This window comes from Corvus cornix, chromosome Z (genome assembly GCF_000738735.6).
Source record: "Corvus cornix cornix isolate S_Up_H32 chromosome Z, ASM73873v5, whole genome shotgun sequence".
Classification (NCBI taxonomy): Eukaryota; Metazoa; Chordata; class Aves; order Passeriformes; family Corvidae; genus Corvus; species Corvus cornix.
This window is the reverse complement of record NC_046357.1, coordinates 23,993,985-24,013,896: the sequence shown is the minus strand read 5'-3', so window position 1 is coordinate 24,013,896 and position 19,912 is coordinate 23,993,985.

Sequence of the window (19,912 nt, the reverse complement as noted above, 5' to 3'; positions counted from 1 at the left end):
TAATACAGAATTATTCTAAGCCACAACCTGAGTTTGCATGCCTCAAATAACCAAGTTGGGAAAACCTATGGGTCAAAACTGAAATATAGTGGGTCAATGCTGAAATACAGTTGGTTTGGGGAGATCAAAACACAGAGAAGTAATTTCCCCTTTTTTTGGCAATTCACTTAAGTTTATAAAGCAGGAGGATATGTTAATGGAATAGCATAAATTTGTTATCCTGGGTGCTGACTCTTGAGATTCACTGAGAACATTTATATCATTTAACCAAAGGGTGCCAGCAACCAAAAAGGGCTGATGAAGCAAGTGTTGACCTTCTGCCAGCCTCTGTTGTGTACCAGATCTCTTCAGTACAAAACCTGGGCATGTTTCAGGGTTCCAGGCAGCATGGACCAGCTTGCATGTGACTAGCTTATTCTGCCATAAACCAGGCACCAGTAGGATTTGTAGCTTCAGTCATCCCTCAGACACAAGGGACAAGAGCTGTTAGACAACGTCATGATTGCAGGTCAAACTAACATTTCCAATAGTAAAATAGAAAACAGACATGTGGTTGGAAGATGTCATCCAGCTGAGGTCAACAAGAGGTGCTACCTCCATGCTGTCCCACCTCTGCTGTTCCCTTCACACCAGCCTTGCTGAGAATGCTGCAGAAGCTGATGTCTGGGGCATATATGTCAAATGTGCTGGGGGGTACCAGGTATGCTCTGGAGAGGTCACTGAGCCCCAAAGCCTAGAGACTCAGATGGCCTAGGTGTTCCCAGACTGGCGTGGTCTCAGTGACCACATGAAACTATCCAGAACTGGCCACTGCGTTCAGCAAGATGCTGCCAGCTGCTGTAGACACAGCTGTATCCTCAACAGGGTGGGAGATCTGAGTGTTCTCCCTCACCTCAGATCTTTTCTCTTTATCACATTAGTTGACTTTCTTCTCCTTCTGAGCATGCCCTAGTCTGTATCTTTTGCCAGTGAGCTGAGCTTTTGACCTAAAAATCCATTAGATAGGTGACCTTAAAAGTTCCATATGACCTTGTGAGACCAAAGAAAGTCAGAAAAACAGGTTTAAGTGTTTTACACCCAAATTTTGCTTGTAATGAAGCTGAGAATAAGAGATGCTAGAAACGCAACTGGGATTTCTGTCTCTGCTGTTGTTTCCTCCCGTGGTCTCTGCATGTGTGTCTTGTCTAAGGCTTCACAGTCAAAAGGATGCATCAGCTGCACCCCTCATCTTTCCTACAGAGACTTCTTCTTAACAAATCTCTCAACTGATGAATAAATATTAATGTTGATTACATGAACACCATTCTTGACTTTTCAGATGCCTTTTACTGCATTGGCAGAATAGGAATGGGAATGAAAAGCGGTTTGTGTGTTTTGTAAGAAAGCTCTTCACTAACAGCAATTGTTTTCAAATTACAAAGCTGGTAAATGTCTCTATCCAGCCCCTAAATCTTATTTAACTTCCAAAGGAGGAGATCAGGCTTACTGAAAGATTTGATGATGTCTTGTCCATTACGTGGCAAAGACTGGAGTACAAGAACAGAAAGAGCCAAGAGCAGCACCAACATTTTGAGCTCCTGAATGCAATTACTACTCGTCCTTTATGACTAGAGCTATGACCAAAGAGGTTTTTTACTAGCTGTGAATATGTTTTTACTTCAAGGACCAAGAAAATCTCAGATCTCTAGAAAATCTCTAAACTCTCCATGTGTTTTTCTGAGTGCTTGTGAGTCATGGAAATAAGTGTTGTTTGTTTTCTTATTTGGGGTGAATGAGCTCCAAGACTGTACAATGAGCAGGATAAACAATTAAGAACATTTAAAACTCATGTTTACTTCTAACCACCCCTCAGTACATTTCTTAACAAATGTGGTTGAAAGGCACATTCATGACATTTTGATGTTTAAAAGAAACAAATACTTTTTGTGCTGGGGAGAAGGAAGGGGGTTGGTATTTAGAGCATCTGAACTGTTACTTTGAATTTCTGAAAGATATGTCACATTCAATTAGCTTTAATTTTTTTCAATTTAAAATACTTTACTTCAAAACTGACTGTTTATGATATTTCAGTGCCCATTTAATGTATTAATTATTTGAGTCAGAGGTGAAGTTAAAATGTCAACACAATTCAGGTTTCAATTAAAACATTTTCAATTAGTTATTAGTATAACATCACTGTAGAAGTCCCATTTTAAAGCCACTGAGTCACTAACAAAGTAACAGAAATCACCATTATAATAGTTCTAGAGCAGTCAGAGAAAAGAAACTGAAGACAAATAAGCCGTACTCCTGGAAAAGGGAATGTTAGCCATGACCTTGACATTAGTGATGGGAAAACAGCCATTTTATCCTCCTTCTGACCTACACCTCACCTTCCTGGGTTGCAAACCAAACTTTCCATGTAGTAAGAAACCCATGGTGATGGAGAGGCTTTTTGTTTCCAGAACCATGCTTCCCCAGGTAATGCAACTTCTGCACAGGAAACAGATCTTAATATTAGTTACACTTCAAGGCTAAATTAAATGGGCTTAATGGACAGACAGTCAAGGCTGAAGAAATTAGGGATGGTATTTGGTATATTGCACTTCCCAGCTTCTTCCTAGCCTCCCCAGGTCCACAGGAGTTTTCTGGCTACCCTTGGCAAGTGAGGCAGGCCCCTGGCTCCAGTCCCATTACAACCGCATGGTCCACCAAGCTGAGAGCCACTGCACCTGCCCCTGCCTTCTACTTGCCTATGAAAGTAAACACAAATCCCCTCTTGGGGGGCAGAGGCATAAGCTGGGACTTCTTGCAACCCTTGGCTCTGGTAACTGGTCCAGCCACTTATGTAAGCTCCTGGCTGGCTGCATCACAGCAGAAGCAGCCGTTACAGAAAAACATTTTGAAATCCATCTTTCCTGCTGAGGAAGGGCTTGACAGAGTTCATCACTTGGGATGGGGTACTGGAGATCTCGCCTGGTTACAGAGGCAACACTGTACGGCAGAACAGGAAAATGAGGCAGGATAAAAGCAACCTTTTTTTTTTCTAGCTATTGCCAGAAAATGTTGACAGACTCAAACAAGAGGTTCACAGTGTTATGGTAATATGTGGCTGCAATGCAGAAGGTGGAAATGCTTGTTGGCATTGCAGAAGCGGTGTCTTTGGAGGTTATGACTCAACCAGAAAGTCCTTCCAAATTTCAAATTAATGTATGACAAAGCCCTCAGATCCCAGCTGATGTCTTTGGATTCTCTGAAGAATCAAGAACAGATGAGGACTGAAATGAAATAAAATCCTGCAAATATAATATGTTTCCAATGTGTCTCTTGAATGCACTCAAATGTTCATGAGACTAACTGTTTATGAGTTCATAGTGTTTGGGCTTTGATATATCTGCTTCTTTTCTCAGGTATTAAGGAAAAAAACCCCTAAATCAGACCTGTATTTACTGATATTCAGGCATTACCAGTCATCAAGGTATCCCTGAAATTGGTCTATTCAGTTTTAGTTCCCGAAAGAGCCAAACACAAGCAGTTGTGTAGAGGCAGCACATGCAGCAGTGAACATTTCCCAGGAGAAATCATGGGAAGTGTTTTGGTAAGATGTATGTAAGTCTCCCTTGAAAAGATGATTCAAAAGGAAAATGCATATTCCAAAAAATCATTATTCTCGTGATGAATATTTTCTGAAGCTTTTTATTATTAAGCCACTAAAGAAAAAACAAACATTCTCAGTTCCATGAAAAAATTCAGAGGAAAGGCTTTTAAAATTGTATTTTTGTCAACTAATTAGCTAAGGCTGTAACTTCACATAATTAAATATACCACATTAGTTATACAGCAGAAGACATAATTTATTTATTTATTGCCTTGTGAATGCCTTGGGTTTAACAATTTGTACTTTAGGGAGAAAGATCATGTAGAAAGTATGAAACATGATCAGTCAAAATCCATATAAAAAGTCCCAGAGCTAACAACTGGAATGCCGAGCTTTTCCCTCATTTCCCTTTTTTGGCCCTCACACCAGCTTCTCCCAAGAGCTTCCAAATACGTCTTTCATTTTTGCTGTTTTATGCCAGAGTCTTACCATTCCACAGAACAAACTGGAAAACTGCTACATATGTTCACCAGCTAGTCTAGAAATCAAGCCTGTTTTTGCAGGTTTAGATAGAATCTTGCAGAGAAACTTTTAACTTCCACATTTTAGAAAAATATCCTGTATTTCTTCAGATGTAGCTGTCACTTCCATATGAATGTCCTGAAAGAAAAATATTTTTATATAGTATAATTACAATTTTTCATAGTACCTGCTTCCCAATTCCTTGCACATATTTTCTGCAGTGCTACCTGCTCTGCTTGCTCGGTGATAGTTTTGTGATTGCATTGGTGAAGCAGATAAGGGGAGGAGGGGGAAATGCGTCTCTACAATTTACGGGTTTTAAAAATGATTAGTTATGTTTCTCTTATCATACGTTTTATGTATGGGGCTTCTTCTGGAAACAACTATCTGAGTCACCGGAAAGAAATTTCAGCGTGAACCCTCTGTGATTTATGTTTCTTTTTTTAGACCACTGTATGGAATAATACAGATTGTTTTCACTTTGAATAGTTATTTAGAACCATAGCATCATAGAATTGTTTAGGTTGAAAAAGACCCTTAAGATCATGAAATTCAACCATCAGCCCAGCACTTCCAAGTCCACCATTAAACCACACACCAAGCACCACATCTATGTGCCTTTTAAATACTTTCCAGAGATGTGACTCCACCACTTCCCTGGAAAGCCTGTTTCAATATTTCACAACTCCTTCCAAGAAAAATTTTTTCTAATATCCAGTTAAGCTTCCCTTGGTGCAACTTGAGGCCATTTTCTCTCATCCTGATGCCTGTTACTTGGGAGAAAAAGCCAACTCCCACCTGGCTACAACCTTCTTTCAGGTAGTTGAAGAGAGTGATAAAGTGTCCCCTGAGCCTCCTTTTCTCCAGGCTGAACAACCCTTCATATTTCTATATTTAGAAGTTGGATTTTATGTAAGGGTTTCTATTATGACTACTTGCTCTCTCAGATATTCATAAAAAATGTATATTATTTGATTTATCACTAACAATTAAAGACAAAAGCCTCCTCTTTAACTCCTGTTAGAGAAAAACTACCCCTCCATTACTCTGTTTTTGAATGCAATTCCACTAGATTAATTGTTTCAGCCATTGTTCCATTTTTCCTGGACGCTGTTTCCATATTTCCTGCCTTTAGGCAATGATGATAAACACAGTCTTCTTTTGCACAGTGACAAACCTACAACACTTCTCCATACCAGCCAGCACCACGATGCAGCAAAGTTATGCAAAAGCCACTAATGCAGCTCAGCTCAGCCTTGGTTGTCCAAAATGGATTTTTGGGGCCCGTAGATATACATTAAAAGCAGTGGGACTATTTAAAGACATCCCTCATAAGCACTGAGACAAAAGGATTGCATGTTAAAGTTACTGTGCAAAAGGATGGCAAAAAACCAGCTCAGAATGTTTGTGGCCTGAAGGGGGCTAATTGTTTCACAGAAGTTGCCTTGCTATCACTTTTTCTTCCTATGCTAAGTTATTCAACATACATCTTGGTCTTGTCCAGACCATATTTTAATTAGTCCTGAGCAGATGGGTAAGAACTGGAGTTCTGTCTCTGAAAAACTTTGAGAGCTCCCTGACATCTGGTGGAGTATAATGATTAAGACTCATGAGCTTCTTGAAATACTTTCTCACATCAGTCTGAGTCATACTTTCAGCCCAAGATGAGAGCTTGTTTGGTAAATAGAATCTGAAGAATAGGCAAAAGAAGTTGTGTGACTGCTTTCTCCTAACTTCCAGCACTGGTAACTTCTGGCATTACTATTTGCAGGCATCTGGGAGCCATGTCTTTGCAGGCATCTTTGAAGCAGGAGGGGAGGGTACCCAGGCTGCTTCAGTGTGGAGTTCATTCTCCTTTTTGGTCAAAGATTGACTCCTGCACAGACAGGAAGAAGTGGTGATGATTTGGAAATGTTTCTTCTGGTATTTCATTGAAGATATACCATTCATGGATTAATAAATGGAAGTATCTCTCCAAAGTGCCTAAAAGAGTATGATCATCTATTTAAGATCTTTCCAAGGAAAAATAATGATGTACTGAAATAGGGTAGCAAATTCATACAATCTTGTAATCAACTGACAAGCTGTAGTATCAACAACAGACATCTTTGATTATACACACAAAAAAAGAAAGTCTGTATTTGAGAACATAAAAAAGACATATGTGGAAGAGCTGGCAAGCCAGTTGATACAGACCTGTGACTAGTGTTCAACTCAGAAATATAATTCTGCTGTATATAAAAAAATAATTTTTGAGACATTATATTACAGTGACAGCTATGTGGCAAAAATTGGCACATTTTTGTAAATGTTTTTTAATGCAGAAGTAGAGCCCAGCTCTGTGAGATCCTGTTTTCTGGCTGAGGAAAGGTGGTGAGGCAAGAATCAAAACTAAGGATGAAATGAACCTACTTAATTAGGTATGAATGAGCACAGAGGCACTTCAGGTTCTGTTTCCCAGTATTTTGCTAATATATTGTAGCACGACTTCCTCTCTACCCCAGAAGAGCTTATCTTTTCTGTCTATCAGGTGGTGCAATAATTCAGGGCATTTTCCCCCTCACATGAATCTGCTAATTGGTGAGATAACCCAAGCCGGATATCTGTCCAGTAGTGAGTTATCTCTGGTGCCATGGAGGTAGCATTCCCAGCTGAAAATAAACCTCTCCCCTTGAGAGCAGATTGAAGAAAGATAAGCCTTGAATTTCAGACTGGCAGACACTTTACAAATTATAAAAGTTACACAAAACTTCCACAAAGCAGAAGTCTTCCACACATTCCCTGGAAATGTATGGGGACCTCTCTTCAAAACAAGGTTGCCTGTCTTCAGCTACTTTCCCAGGAACTGAGTGAAAGGAAAGTCACGTGCTCCATCATCAATTCGGTGGTAAATTATATTGATTTCCTAAATCTATACTATTTCTTCACTAGCTGTAATACAGATACCTTTATCATGCACTGTTTAGGTATCTACTAGTAGTTCTTTTGTTTATCCTGGGTAGTAAGTAGTTTATTAAAATCTTTTGTCTGTTAATCTTGTGTCTACTCAAAAAAGAATTCATTTTATAATAGACCTAATTGGCCATCTTCAAGAACTTGCAAGTGAGAGCAATTTGGGGTGCAGGTCACCTCAAATAAAGCCACTGCCATAAATCTAAGCCTAAGGCAGGACTTGTCTAAGCTCTCACTGCATTTGCAACATACATATATACATTAAACATATATTAACATTACTTAGCTCAAACTTGGGAGACCGTCATAGAATCATAGAATCGTTACGGTTGTAAAAGACCTCCAAGATCATCGGGTCCAACCATCTTGCTGTGTGTGATCCTCAGATTGTGCAGGAGGAAAGAAGGTGAGGGCAAGGATCAAAACTCTTGCGGAGACTGATGGACATTGAAGTAACATGACAAATCCTGTAAAATCTGGTTTGACCTCATTGCTGACTCTGTTCTGGGCAGGAGTTTGCTCTAATGACCTCTGAAGGTCCCTTATGACTTGACTTTTCCTTCAATCCCATAATCAGACACAGACTATAAGGATATTGTTGCTGAAAAGTGGAGATCTACACATTTTTCTGAAATCAGTCACCACAACTGACTTCATTCAATTCACAAAATTCACTTTATTTATAATTTTGATCGCTATATTTAGTGTGTGTAACTACACTTCTGAATAAGAGGGAAATGGCTATCTCAAGAGACAGCATCTTTTAAGTGTTAAAGTTGGAGTCAGATTAGCATTCAAGTACTGCATAGCCCATTGGTATCTGCCATGGCTTGACAGAAAAGTTTTACCACATCATAGAGCTTTAGGCATGTGACTGCTCTTTAAGGATTATTTTAAGAAAGCAAGACACCTACGTCTGGAACCCTCTTTGTACAATATCCTAATTTAAACTTTGCAATTAAAGTATGCAGATGGGGATTTAACTGGAGTCATTATAAGCTACAGTGGTGGCCTACCTGTCACCCACAGCCTTGAATTCACTTGTGATGGGAAGAAAGTCTCCCCTGCTGATCTTTGATTCAAATAGACACAGCACAAATAATTTCCTTTGGTCTTCCTAAGAGAAGGCAGTTCCCAGCCTGAGCAGCTGGGGTTGGCTTTAAGCCCAAAAACGGCTGAATGGATGGATTTAGGTACAGAGTCATAAAATGACTAATCGAAACAGCAGTGCCTAACCCTCTCAATAGTCACATGCTGTGCTGACATTTTCAGTCAGGTCAGCTCCAAGTGGCCCAGTTACTCAGTGGCATTCAAATCAAACCTTACAATGTGGCCCTATTAGGTCCAATCATTAATACCCATTTTTGCCAGTGCTAAAACACTTAGACGAGGCTCCAGGTGACTCTGCAAGCTCTTGAGATGAGAACCTGTAATGAATGTATAACCTGCTGAGTAATGAGGCCATTTCTAGGTAGAGATGAATGTTTACTTGGGAGCAATCTTATGGTTCACTTCACCTGAAAACCTTCTCAGAAAAATGTGAATGTTTCCTTAATGGATTCCAAGGGGAAACATCACCTAAAGAACCCTCCAAGGCTCTAAATTTTAAAAATTTTTATTGTAAAGGATTTCATTGAACAAACACTGGGGGGAAAGACATTTACTTGATCAGATTTTCCAGGATGAAGCATTTTATTAGCAAAGTTAATTTTTGGCTATAGGGAAGAATGTGTAACTTGTGGAACACTACCATGACCCACTACCATGGTGGGTGAAAACATGAGTTACAGGTGCTGATAGCATCTGCATGGAGAACTGAACATTAAAGATTTGAAAATTCTTATAGCTAAAATGGATTTGAAGATGCCCTGCATTTTTATTTGGAAAAAAAAAACCAGTCTGGAGCTGGAATCTTACATAATGGAAACAAATGTTTTCAGTAAACTTAGTACATACAGAACAGTTTGCACTGGATCATGTGGGCTTGTATGATATGTGCAGTGACTGCTCATGCCCTACATGTGTAGAGTATGCCTTCTCTCAGCTAGAGGCACCTTCACTCAGCCCTGATGTGTTCTTCCACATATTGTTCTGTTGGGTTTCTGCCGATCTTCTGCATCTGTCGGACATTTCAGGGAAACTGTTCCTTCTCATTTCTTGTGACCTGGAAGATCCTTGTGCACCAAAGGCCACTGATTATAGAAACAGGAACTTCCTTTTCCCTTCAAATCCTGCCCCACCCTTCTCTTCTCCTCTTTCAATCAGTGACTGGCATATTTTCTGGCTATGATAGAAAATTCAAGCCTGACTATCAAATGACTCACCCTGTTGTGACCCCATTAGAACTGCTGCAGTTCCATTTGTGCTCACAGGCCACAGGCTGGGGCTCACCCAGAGGGGTGAAATAAGCTCATATCACCTTGGAAAACCATGCTGCCAGCAGCATGTGCTTGCACTGCAGTCTACCAGCACCTCACAGGACCAAAAGGTTTTTCTGAACAGACCAGAACAATTTTTCATATTTTCAACCACTGTAGTCAGGTATCTCTGAAGTATCTTAAGAATCACCATATACTTACATACTAAGAAGTTTCTATTTTATTCACAGGACAACTCTGAATGACAATCCTTTGTGAATATCACCACCTTTACATACCAATTCTGTGTAGAGATAAAGAAATAAGATCCATATATGTGACTCCATACTTCATCTGCTGTTTGAAGGGAAATACACAAAACTTTTCACAATGTGCTTAAACTAGTAGGTAAAGGCAGAAGACAGACTCACAGTCTGTCATATGCCTTCAATACTTCAGCATGGGCCTTCTAATCTGGTTAGGGGAGCAACTGAAGGGATATCGCAGCTGCTCCCTGTGTGTGCTGGATGCTTTATAAGATCCGCCTCTGAAGCTTTATCTGTGCCGTACAGTGTGTCTTGCATTAGTGATTTATAGAGTGGTTGCTAGCAAGCAGGTTTATTTACAAAGCACAGTGCTAGCCCTGGTGGTGTCTGTTACCAGTTCTAAGAGTGGTTCAGCTGTGGTACTGTGATACCTGCCCAAGTTAAATTACATTTCCGTGCATGGACCAGATCCAAGTACATCAAAGGCAGCAGCAAGAGCTAGCTCTACCTTAAATCTATCCCAGCTAAAAGTAATTTATTGGTTTTCCTTGAGTGAAGAACTGGAATGTATGCATACAAGAATATGCTAATTATTTAAAGCAAGTTAGTCCCTGGTTGGTCTGCAATGTTTTGAGGTTAAAAAGCTAGGGCGAACTACAGTTCTTTATATAAAACCCAGGGTTAGTCACAGATGATGGATGAAGACAGATACTTCCTGAGTCCAAAGACAAAACCATGCTGTGCTCTGGTCTGAGCTGCAATTCTTCATGGCCACCAGATCCTGGACATCATCCTAATGACAAGATCTTTTCTCTGAGAAACAGAGCATCTCAGCAGCCCACATGAGTACTCAAATACTCCCCCCCTGCAAATTCCGTTAGAAATCCCTGAAAGAAATCTCATTGATCTCAAAATTTTACCACAACATCTCAAGAAAACTGGTCTCAAGAAGGGAAAGGCACAAGAGCCTTGAAGAGTCCTCTCACACACATTCAGTATTCACATACAGCTATGCGAGAGCAGGGAAGGGTAGGCTTGCTTGGGTAACTCCAGAAGCTGAGGAGAAGCTGGAAGGGGGCTGAATAGCGATACAGTACAGTTGTAGTGACACTAATAAAATTCAAGCACACATGGGGACACTCCTGAGCACAATTCCCCAGGACAGCACACTTGTACATCATGCTGGCTGTACCTGGGGCCTTGCCGCACAGGAAGGAAGGGCCCTACTGGCCACCCTTGTCCTAGGGTGGTGGGCAGCTGGCAGAGGAGCCAGTGCCTCTTGGCTCTGACTATGCCAAGGTGAGAGCATGAGGGGCACAGAACCACCAAGGACCTGCTTTTCCCTTCCCCATTCAATTTCTGCATATGCCAGAGGCACTCAAAAAACTGTGCAGAGGCTGAGGACTGGGGCCATGTAGGATGTAGCTGCAGCTGTGGTCTTTACCTGCTCTGTCAGTTCTCCACTCCTGTGAGAGGGTCTGACTTTCCTTGCAGTTTTTGTTCACCAAATCCAGGCTTGAGGGCCCAGATTTCCAACTGCTGATGATGGCTTTTGAACAAGCTAGCCTGGCCTCAGGTATCAGCCCTGACCGTTTCAGAGAAGATCTTTTCCAGTAGCTGTAACCACCTGTAGTCAGGCCTGGCAATCCAGCTCCCAGCTCCTTCACATAACCTCGAAGGGTATCAGAAAGACCCGCAAGAGAGAAAGGATCAAAGTGGCCAGGGGAAACTTCACCACGCTGTGGAACAAAGTGGTCCAAGATGCTTGATTATAAGCAAGAATTTTTGTGTTGTGAAATTTTCCACTTTTCTCTGAAGAGCTATTAGACAAGGATGTGTGCAACAGTGTCACAGACCTTTGCCAGTGGCAGCCATCCAGCCCCTCTGAAAGTTTTAATGGCTTGAGAATATATTTATTTCTCAGTACATTATAGCTGTTTAATAAGTTCCTAATTCTTGCCCAGTTTTACATCAAAATCATCCAGTATTTTTATCTCTCCGTCCCTCCTGGCTACTTCGGCAAAAGATAAATTGTTTGCTGTTAAAATGTCTTGAAAAATCTAGCTAGCACAGGGCAGATTTTTTTCCCCTCTCATCTGAAAAGCTATTTGTATGTTCCTCACGGTAGAGGTGATTAGTTTATACCGGCAACATAGTAATAAAATTTTCTCCTTAACCCTCTCATTATGCACAGGAAAAATACAGATGTTTTCACCAGAATTATGATGCTGGGGCTGATTACTGACCAAGAAGTCATTTGAACAGAGGCATGACAGTGAGTAGCATTACACTTTCATACTACAGTATTTCTGACATGAGTAGCTGGGTTCTGAACATCATTGTGGGTATGAATAGCAACTTCTAGAAGTGTTTGTGCCCCATCTGCAGTGCAAAAGAGGACTGCTGAATGACTTGGCACAGGCAACACTAGCAGCAAGGAAGAGGGAAGAAAGACAAAGAAAAAAGCTAGCAGCCTCATATATAATTTAGGCTTTCATTCAGTTTTGCTACTCTTTCAAAGTTGGTTTTCATCACTAATTCAGTAGCTGGATCAGATATCAAAAACTGCAGTAACAGTGGTAAGTTTGGCTTTCTGTTGGTCTCACTTGTAGCCAGTCTCATACTCCTCAAAAACTGGGCAGGCAAACTGGCACTCTGGACTGAGAATAAGAAGTCCAAATAGTGAGTTTTGGTGTGGTTAATAGTGAGGCAGCTGTCATGCTCTGCAGCTGATGGGGATCTAGACAGAAATTTTGTAGTGACTTGTTTATTTGCACATGTAAATCTCAACAGAAATTTAAGGGAAAAATATAATGGCAAACAAACAGTATAGGCTAGTCAATTTCAAGATAATTCTAGCAAAGGAACTTGGTGTATTTGTGTTAGCAAAGAGAGAAAAGTAGCCATTACCACCTCGGGAACAACCTTCTCCTACATGTTTCTTTACATACTCACCCTGAGGTGCCAATTAAAAAGAAGAGTCTGGTAAACCCAAAGGTTTCAAAGCAGCTGATTTGTAAGAAGAATCTCCATGTGGAAAGAAAACACTGTAATAGCTTCTGGGGAAGACAAAAAGACGTATGAACTGAGGACTGCTTTGAGACCATGGTCTTGGTGGAATTTTCACAGCTAGCCTTCCTGTTTTCAAAACACAGATGCATTCCTGCTTACTTGCTGCACTTTTCTAACACACAGCAAGAAAAGAACTTTTTCAGAGCTCTGCTCATATAAAGAAACACTGAATTTTGTGGTTTATTGATGTTTGGAAGCCAACTAAGCAGAGTGCTGGGACAAGAAAGACCACAAGTTTCACCACCATGCAGAGCAAACCCTCTGAAACACCTGCTACATCTCCCTACTCTGGCTTGTCAGCAGCGTGTTTGGAGTTGAGCTCAACCTCAGCTATTGACCCAAAGTACAGCATGTCCCTTTGAGTGGACAAAGTTCCTAGTCATGCATTGTGTCTTCTTTGCAGTAAATAATATAAATATTTCTGATGAAGATTATGTGAAGGGAATAAATAGAGCCCCTTTAAACAGAGTGACTCAAAACCCCCTGCATTTGTCATGATAAAAGCCCTAAATCCTCTTCAATTCACATGTGTGTGTGTGACATGAAAATACAAGTTAAATGCAGATACAAATTCTGACAGTATATTTACAGTTTTAAAGTTTGTACTGAAAGACCTGTTTTACATGGCAGACTGAAAATACTACAGCCTGAATGTTCTCTTCCAGGACTAATGGGCCCCCAGAAGGAGAAACCACAGGAAAATCATAGGGGTATAATTGGGAACAGGATATCATGTTGAACATTGCTTATCTGACACAACTTTTGTTCCATTCCAAAGGGATGGAAGCTGTTCTGGATGTGAGGAATGAATCAGACTCAAGAGGCTGCCGAGAATGAAAACAGCTAGAACTCCACAATCGTAAATGTTACTTTATCACAGAATAGAAAAGATGGTAATTTTTGCAGAAAAAACCTATGCACTAGATAAATCAGATGTATTGCCTATGTCAACCCAAAGAAATGTAAAAATTAAAAATTTGGCTTAGTATCAAAACTACTGATAGCCTGGACATTGAGTTGCATTTGGTTCACATTTAATGATATAATAATTATATTAAAATTTGACTTTTTTTTTGTTTTAACTAGATTTAATTCCACTTGGCGCCAATTCAGATAATAAAGCTATGAGATAATTTTAACTCATCAGGCTTCCAGCAGAATTTCAGGTAATTCATATGGCATATGAATTATTATGGCATATTAAAACAGGTCACCCCTGATTTGTCCTTAATGAGAGCCTCAACTTAATAATGTTGCAATATGAATAGTTACATGCATCTGTCTATGGCTATAAATGACAGCAGTTTTGGGATCACTACTCCATCTACTTTTTAACAGATTATACACCTATAGAATTTCTGAAGAAATATGAGTCAGGAAGAAACCTGCCAGTTTAATTAACCCAGTGATGAGTTTGCTTACTTTGCTTCCTATTTTCCCTCACAAAACTATGCCTTTTGCTTGTTTTCCCCCCACAATGACCCAGATGGAAAATTACTGCATTTGCAAGAAAAATTCCTTCAAGGAGAGCTTTTTAATTGCCAGCATTTGTTAAAGTGTTTCAGATTCACACCTTCACATCATCCAGTATTTTTTGCTCCTTTTGATTCTTTACTAAAACCAGAACTTAAAAATTATGCAACCTGTAGCATGATGAGAGGAAGTGAGAATACTGCAACTTCCACAAATACGTGTAATAAATAATACTACAAGTATTATAGTGTTATTACTAGCAATTACTAATATTTAAGCATTGCTGATCAAACAGGTGTAAAACCCTGTTTGATGTTCTTACTGTGTGATCGGCCATGGAGAGATGGGCACATTTTCTGCCCTGCTATCATGTGATAAAAAAACCCACACAGGCAGTTTTCTTGGTTTTAGCCATCTGCTTTTTATTGACTTGTGTGACTGTTGTGTGACTGTTTCTCTTCCTGCAACAAGCACTGTCATCTTTGTTTCTGGGGCATGCTACAGGCAGAGAAAGGCCCTGTAGGCAGTGTGCAGGCAAACCACATACTTCTATGTTGTTGCCTGGCCATTGATAGCCTAAGGTTTGCCAGAGGCCAGGGTGAAGAGCAGGAGACATGTCAGCAAGGCTGGTGCAGAAGTGTGGATGGAGAGGATGAAGTGGGTTTGCATATAGGTACTTGGAAAGAGCAGAGTGGGAAGGCATGCTCCTTGGGTGCAAGCACATGACAGGCATTGGACACCACAACACCACACCCCAAGAAAAGAAAGAACTATCTCTCCTGCTGCCCTGACAAAGGGGCATGCATGACACAAGCTAACAAATCCACCATGATTGTCATGCCAGTGGGATCCTTCTGGGATAGGGATGTAGCATTGCAGAGAGGGTTAGCTGCAACTATTTTGGCATCATTAGCATGATGATGATGATGTTTTTTCTGGGATCTTCAGCCTGAGCCCCAGATACTGAACTCCGCTGTCTTCCGAGACCAGTCCTCATTTACTACTTTTGACTCTTACCTGCATTAATCTATTTTTGCCTTTGCAGCTGAGCAAAGTTGTCAAAGTTTATTTGCAAACACTAAGCAAAGATGTCAGATGTTTAGAAGCTTTATGCCACTGAAAAAAAATGTGTTGAATAGCCTTTATAAAACATGTAAGCAAAGTTAGCATCTAAGCGAAAGAGTTTAGGTTGATGCTGTTCCCATGACCTGTCCCTGCTGGCAGGTGGATGGTGACTCACACGTGCTCTGAATGTGCATGTGCTGTTTGAGACAAGCTGTTCAGGGGGCAATGACAAAATGCAGGCATTGTTATCTCTTGTACAGCAAGAAAGGCGCATCCATATTTATTCCTCTGCATCAATAGCAAGTTCAGAAAAGAACATTGTGACATTGGACCTTTGGATTAAGGTATCTGTTCACTCTACAGCACTAAGGATAGAGATATCTCCCAGCAGCAGATATTCCTCAGGAGAAGGGTGGAAAAAAGCTGTCCCTCAGATGCAGGTGATTCACTCTCTCTAGGGTACCAACTCCTACAGAAACAGCAGGTAAGTCCTGTTCCTTTACTCTGCTGGCAGCCCTTAGATCATCTCAAGGAATAGCCAAAAGCCAATTTCAGTGACTCTCTCCAACAGCTGGAGGGAGAGAGGAAACTAGGTTAGCAATCCATTTTGCCTAGTTAGGCAATTTTCAATACTGTGTTTCAGGGTATTAAAAAAATAAAACCGAAAACAAACAAACAAAAAAAAGAAACAAAACACACACAAAAAAGAAAAGAAAAACAAATACAAAGCAAAAACACACCAACGAAACCACAACCACCACCAAACACAATCCTTAAATGCCACCTAGTGGCAAAAGCTATTTTCTTTTAACATCCCTGCCTTACAGGGAAAAGCAAGAGGAAAAGGACCACTGCACGAAGTCACGGTTAGACAAGTTCGGATTTTCTGAGTTCACTTCACATTCTTATCCTTGAATGTCTCAAGGTTAGAAGTTCTAGGAATACTGGAAATATGTTCACAGGGCTCAAGCTCTGCAGTGCTGCGTGCTGTGATGTCTCACTTTCAAATGCCTCAACATGGGACCATTATCCCCAGCTGCAAACTGAGGAGCCTGTCCTTGCAGTAGGACAATGGGTAGGTCTACTACATGCAGTTGGCGTCTGTGTGAACCCAGAAGCCTTAAGATGCTGTGAAGGGAGACAGCCACCCATGGTGCAGGTACAAAAGGAATCTCACATGCAGAAAATTTAAAGCCTTATTAATACTGGTATCTTAAAACCAGTTCAAAGTTGCTGCAGCAAGATTGTAGCAAGTAGTTCACTGATTCTATCTGAAATCTCTGTGCTCTCAACAGTGGCTGAAACGGTCTGCACAGCACGAATTCCAGCTAAAATTACTGACCTTTTGCTGGTACCTGCAGCCTCTCACAAACACATACTGATCCCGCTTGAGAAAACCCTCGTGCCACAATATCATCAGTACCTATCAGAACATAGGTCACCGACCAGTTGTCTTCTGTTTGGATACAGTGTTCTGGGGCTACTTTTCTGCAGAAATACTCCTCACGTCTCTGAGAGGATGCTGCTGGGACCTCTGATCAGCTGGGACCCCCAGACCAGAGCAAAGCTGATATGCCCAAGCTCTGAGGAACTGCATGAAGATCTCTGGCATGACACATTCTGCTTTCCTGTCGTTTTAACTCCCATTACAGCAAAGGAGCTTTTAATCTACCCACAGGCAATTTGCCTTCTTTAAAGCAGCACCATGGCAAGAGGTAGACAATGTGACTCCAGTGGATGTACTAAAGAATTTGTTCTCTGAGAAGTGCCATTCTAGACAATGTTCCCACCTTAAAAAAGCTTAGGACCACACTAGAGAGCATAGATCAAGTTTGGAAGCATCTATTTTTCAAGTAATGTACATCCATATGAAAAGGAGGGTGCTGACAAGGAAGAAAATCTCTGGATTCCCTGCTGAAGAGCTCTGCAGCTTGATCTACTTCAGCTGGTTTTCTCTTTCATTTCCCGGTAGCTGACTTCTCTTTAAGATATATGTGTATGTTGTGATGTGTGCAGTAGTGCTACTATTACTTAAAATAGGTTTTTAGGGCACTGAACTTGGCATTTGTCACTGCCTCATCAAATGTGGTATGATAAAAGAACCATTAAGTTCCAGGAATATTTTTGAGGATTTCCCTGTGAAAATACATAGCTCAAGATATGCTATCACCATCTGAAGAATTTTCTCGAGAATCTCCATGTCATTGCAAGGCTAGAAACAAGTGTCTGACAGGCTCATGATCACCACTTTCTAAGAAACCTCAAACCAGAAAAGTGCAGCCAGAGATTTACCCCAAAACCTGAAGTGCAGTGGGGTTGGCACCCATGTGGAGAAAGAGAAGACAAGAAACAAGGATACACGACTACGAGCATCAAGCTTACAAATCTCAAGGAATTTGGAATCACTACGCTTAAGCTCATTTTTACAATAGAGAACACACGTAATCATACTCATAGCAGCCTTTACCATTTCAGAGGTGGGACAATGCCTTGAAGATGCGATGGCAAGAATAGCTTCAAGCACACCTCTGTGCACTGCCCCTCAGAAGAAGGAACCTGCAAAAAGCAATAGATGAGGACCACATCCTCCCCTGGGGTAGGGCAATGAGGGAACAGAGAGAGCAGTCCTGGAGCCATGCATGCTGGGCTGGCACATGTTCCTGAAACTCTTGGTTGTTCCTGCATAGCATCAGTATAGGGAAAGAATAGACAGTAACAGAGCTCTGTGTCTTCACCCTTCCTACACCTCCAGGCCCTCTCTGACAGCTTTGGGCTCCTGAATTTTGCTTGTGCAGGCAACATGCACTGTGGCATTCTCTTTCAAGGAGATCTGGGCTTGTGACGGCTGTTTGGTGAGGAGAGCTCCCCTGGAAATAATGCCCTTGCCAGACAGCCTGTATTTCAGCAGCCTTGTTGTCCCCACTTCCTACAACCACTTCATCTTTATTCCACAGTACTCTGTCCTTTGGTGGCAAATGCCCCTGCGATTGAAATCCTCACCTCCTTTTAATCAGAAGGTGCAGGAGCTAGGCATCTGTTTTCTGTCTAGCTGGATTGGGATGCCACCTGCACTTCCAAGTGCAACTACCCCATCCCAAAGAATCAAGGAGTACGGACAGGATGGTTGTAACAGCAGTCCATCAGTCCATGTCAAGGGCGCACTAAGAACATGGGTAGGAAAGTGGCATATTCAGAGGCACTGACAGCTTGGTGGCAGGGATGCACATCACAACCCTCTCCATTATCATCTGATGCAAACTTTTAGGAACAGGCACTGTTTGAAGTGCCAGCTTCAGTTTTCATCTTCTTTTCACTGCTTGAATTGCAACATCCATTACTTTTACAATTGAATATTTAACTTGCAGATCAAAGGCCAGTCTTTTAAAAAGAAGCTAGTGCTATTCCCTAAACTTAATGCAATTTAACACAGGGCAGTGAATGAAATCTGCTCTTTCAGGAAGTATCTCCCTCCAGCTCAAGTCCTTTTTTACTTATACACATTAAGCAAAACCATCCTGATACAAATAAAAGCATTACCCAAAATAAAACACTTTTTTGATAGAGACACTAATTCTCAACTGATGAGATATACCTTTCCAATGAGAAATTTCAGAAGAGCAAAACTGACATCTGAAACTCTGTTAGTTATTTTAGTATCTCTTAGGATCTCCAGGCCATGCTAGAGCTTTACTTCCTTTTACAAAATGTTTTAGAGAGGACAAAATACATGTATTTTTTTCCCATTTCCTTTGAGTTAGGATATGGACAGATGTAGATTTGCTTCTTGCCTGCTCATGTAGCCCGCCTTACAGAAGTCAGGCATTTGATCCTGGCGGTTTCCAGTCAGAACAGCACATGACTCCATGTCTTTGCACTGAACAGTAGCATTCTTCTTAAGTTAGCACTGCCAGGTACTGTGGTTTTTGAACTCAGGGTGTATTTGGACTTACTACTTTTTGGAAATGTAATATATTAAAAATATATGCATGTAAATGAAATGGAATACATTACTTGAAGAAACCTGATGAAACCCAAAGTCTAAAGGTGACGCATCATTCAGGACATACCTGAAGGCAGATGCAGATGTCCATGTATGCAATACATTTAATATTGCCAGATCTAAAAGCTATTAGGCTATGACCCACTACAATATACTTCTCATTTCTGCAGCAAGACACAAAAGCAACAGAGTGTATCAGAGAGTTTATTAACAACTGAGAAGCATTGCAATCAGCAGAGAAAGCACACTTCAAATAAGAAGTTTGCGAGGCTAAGTTTGAAAAATTATGGTATTTGAGATGGGGCTCTGGGGGAAAACCCAAGAACCTTCTGCAGCTGCTTCGAGAAATACCAGGAACAGAAGTTTATGCAGGGCTGCAGTACTGCAACTCTCCGCACTGACTGTGAATGCTGTTTAAATGGCTCCAACTGCAATAACGTCCAGACACGGCAATTTTCTAGCCAGGATATGGCGTGGTTTGCCACACTGTTGAAAGAGAAGTCTCAAGAAGCTTCCCCCTCACCATTCCAAAACAAAGAACAAACAAGCACAAAAAAAAAAAAAAAAAAAAAAAAAAAAAAAAAAAAAAAGAACAAAAATATGCCATACTTTTGTATGAAAGTACACG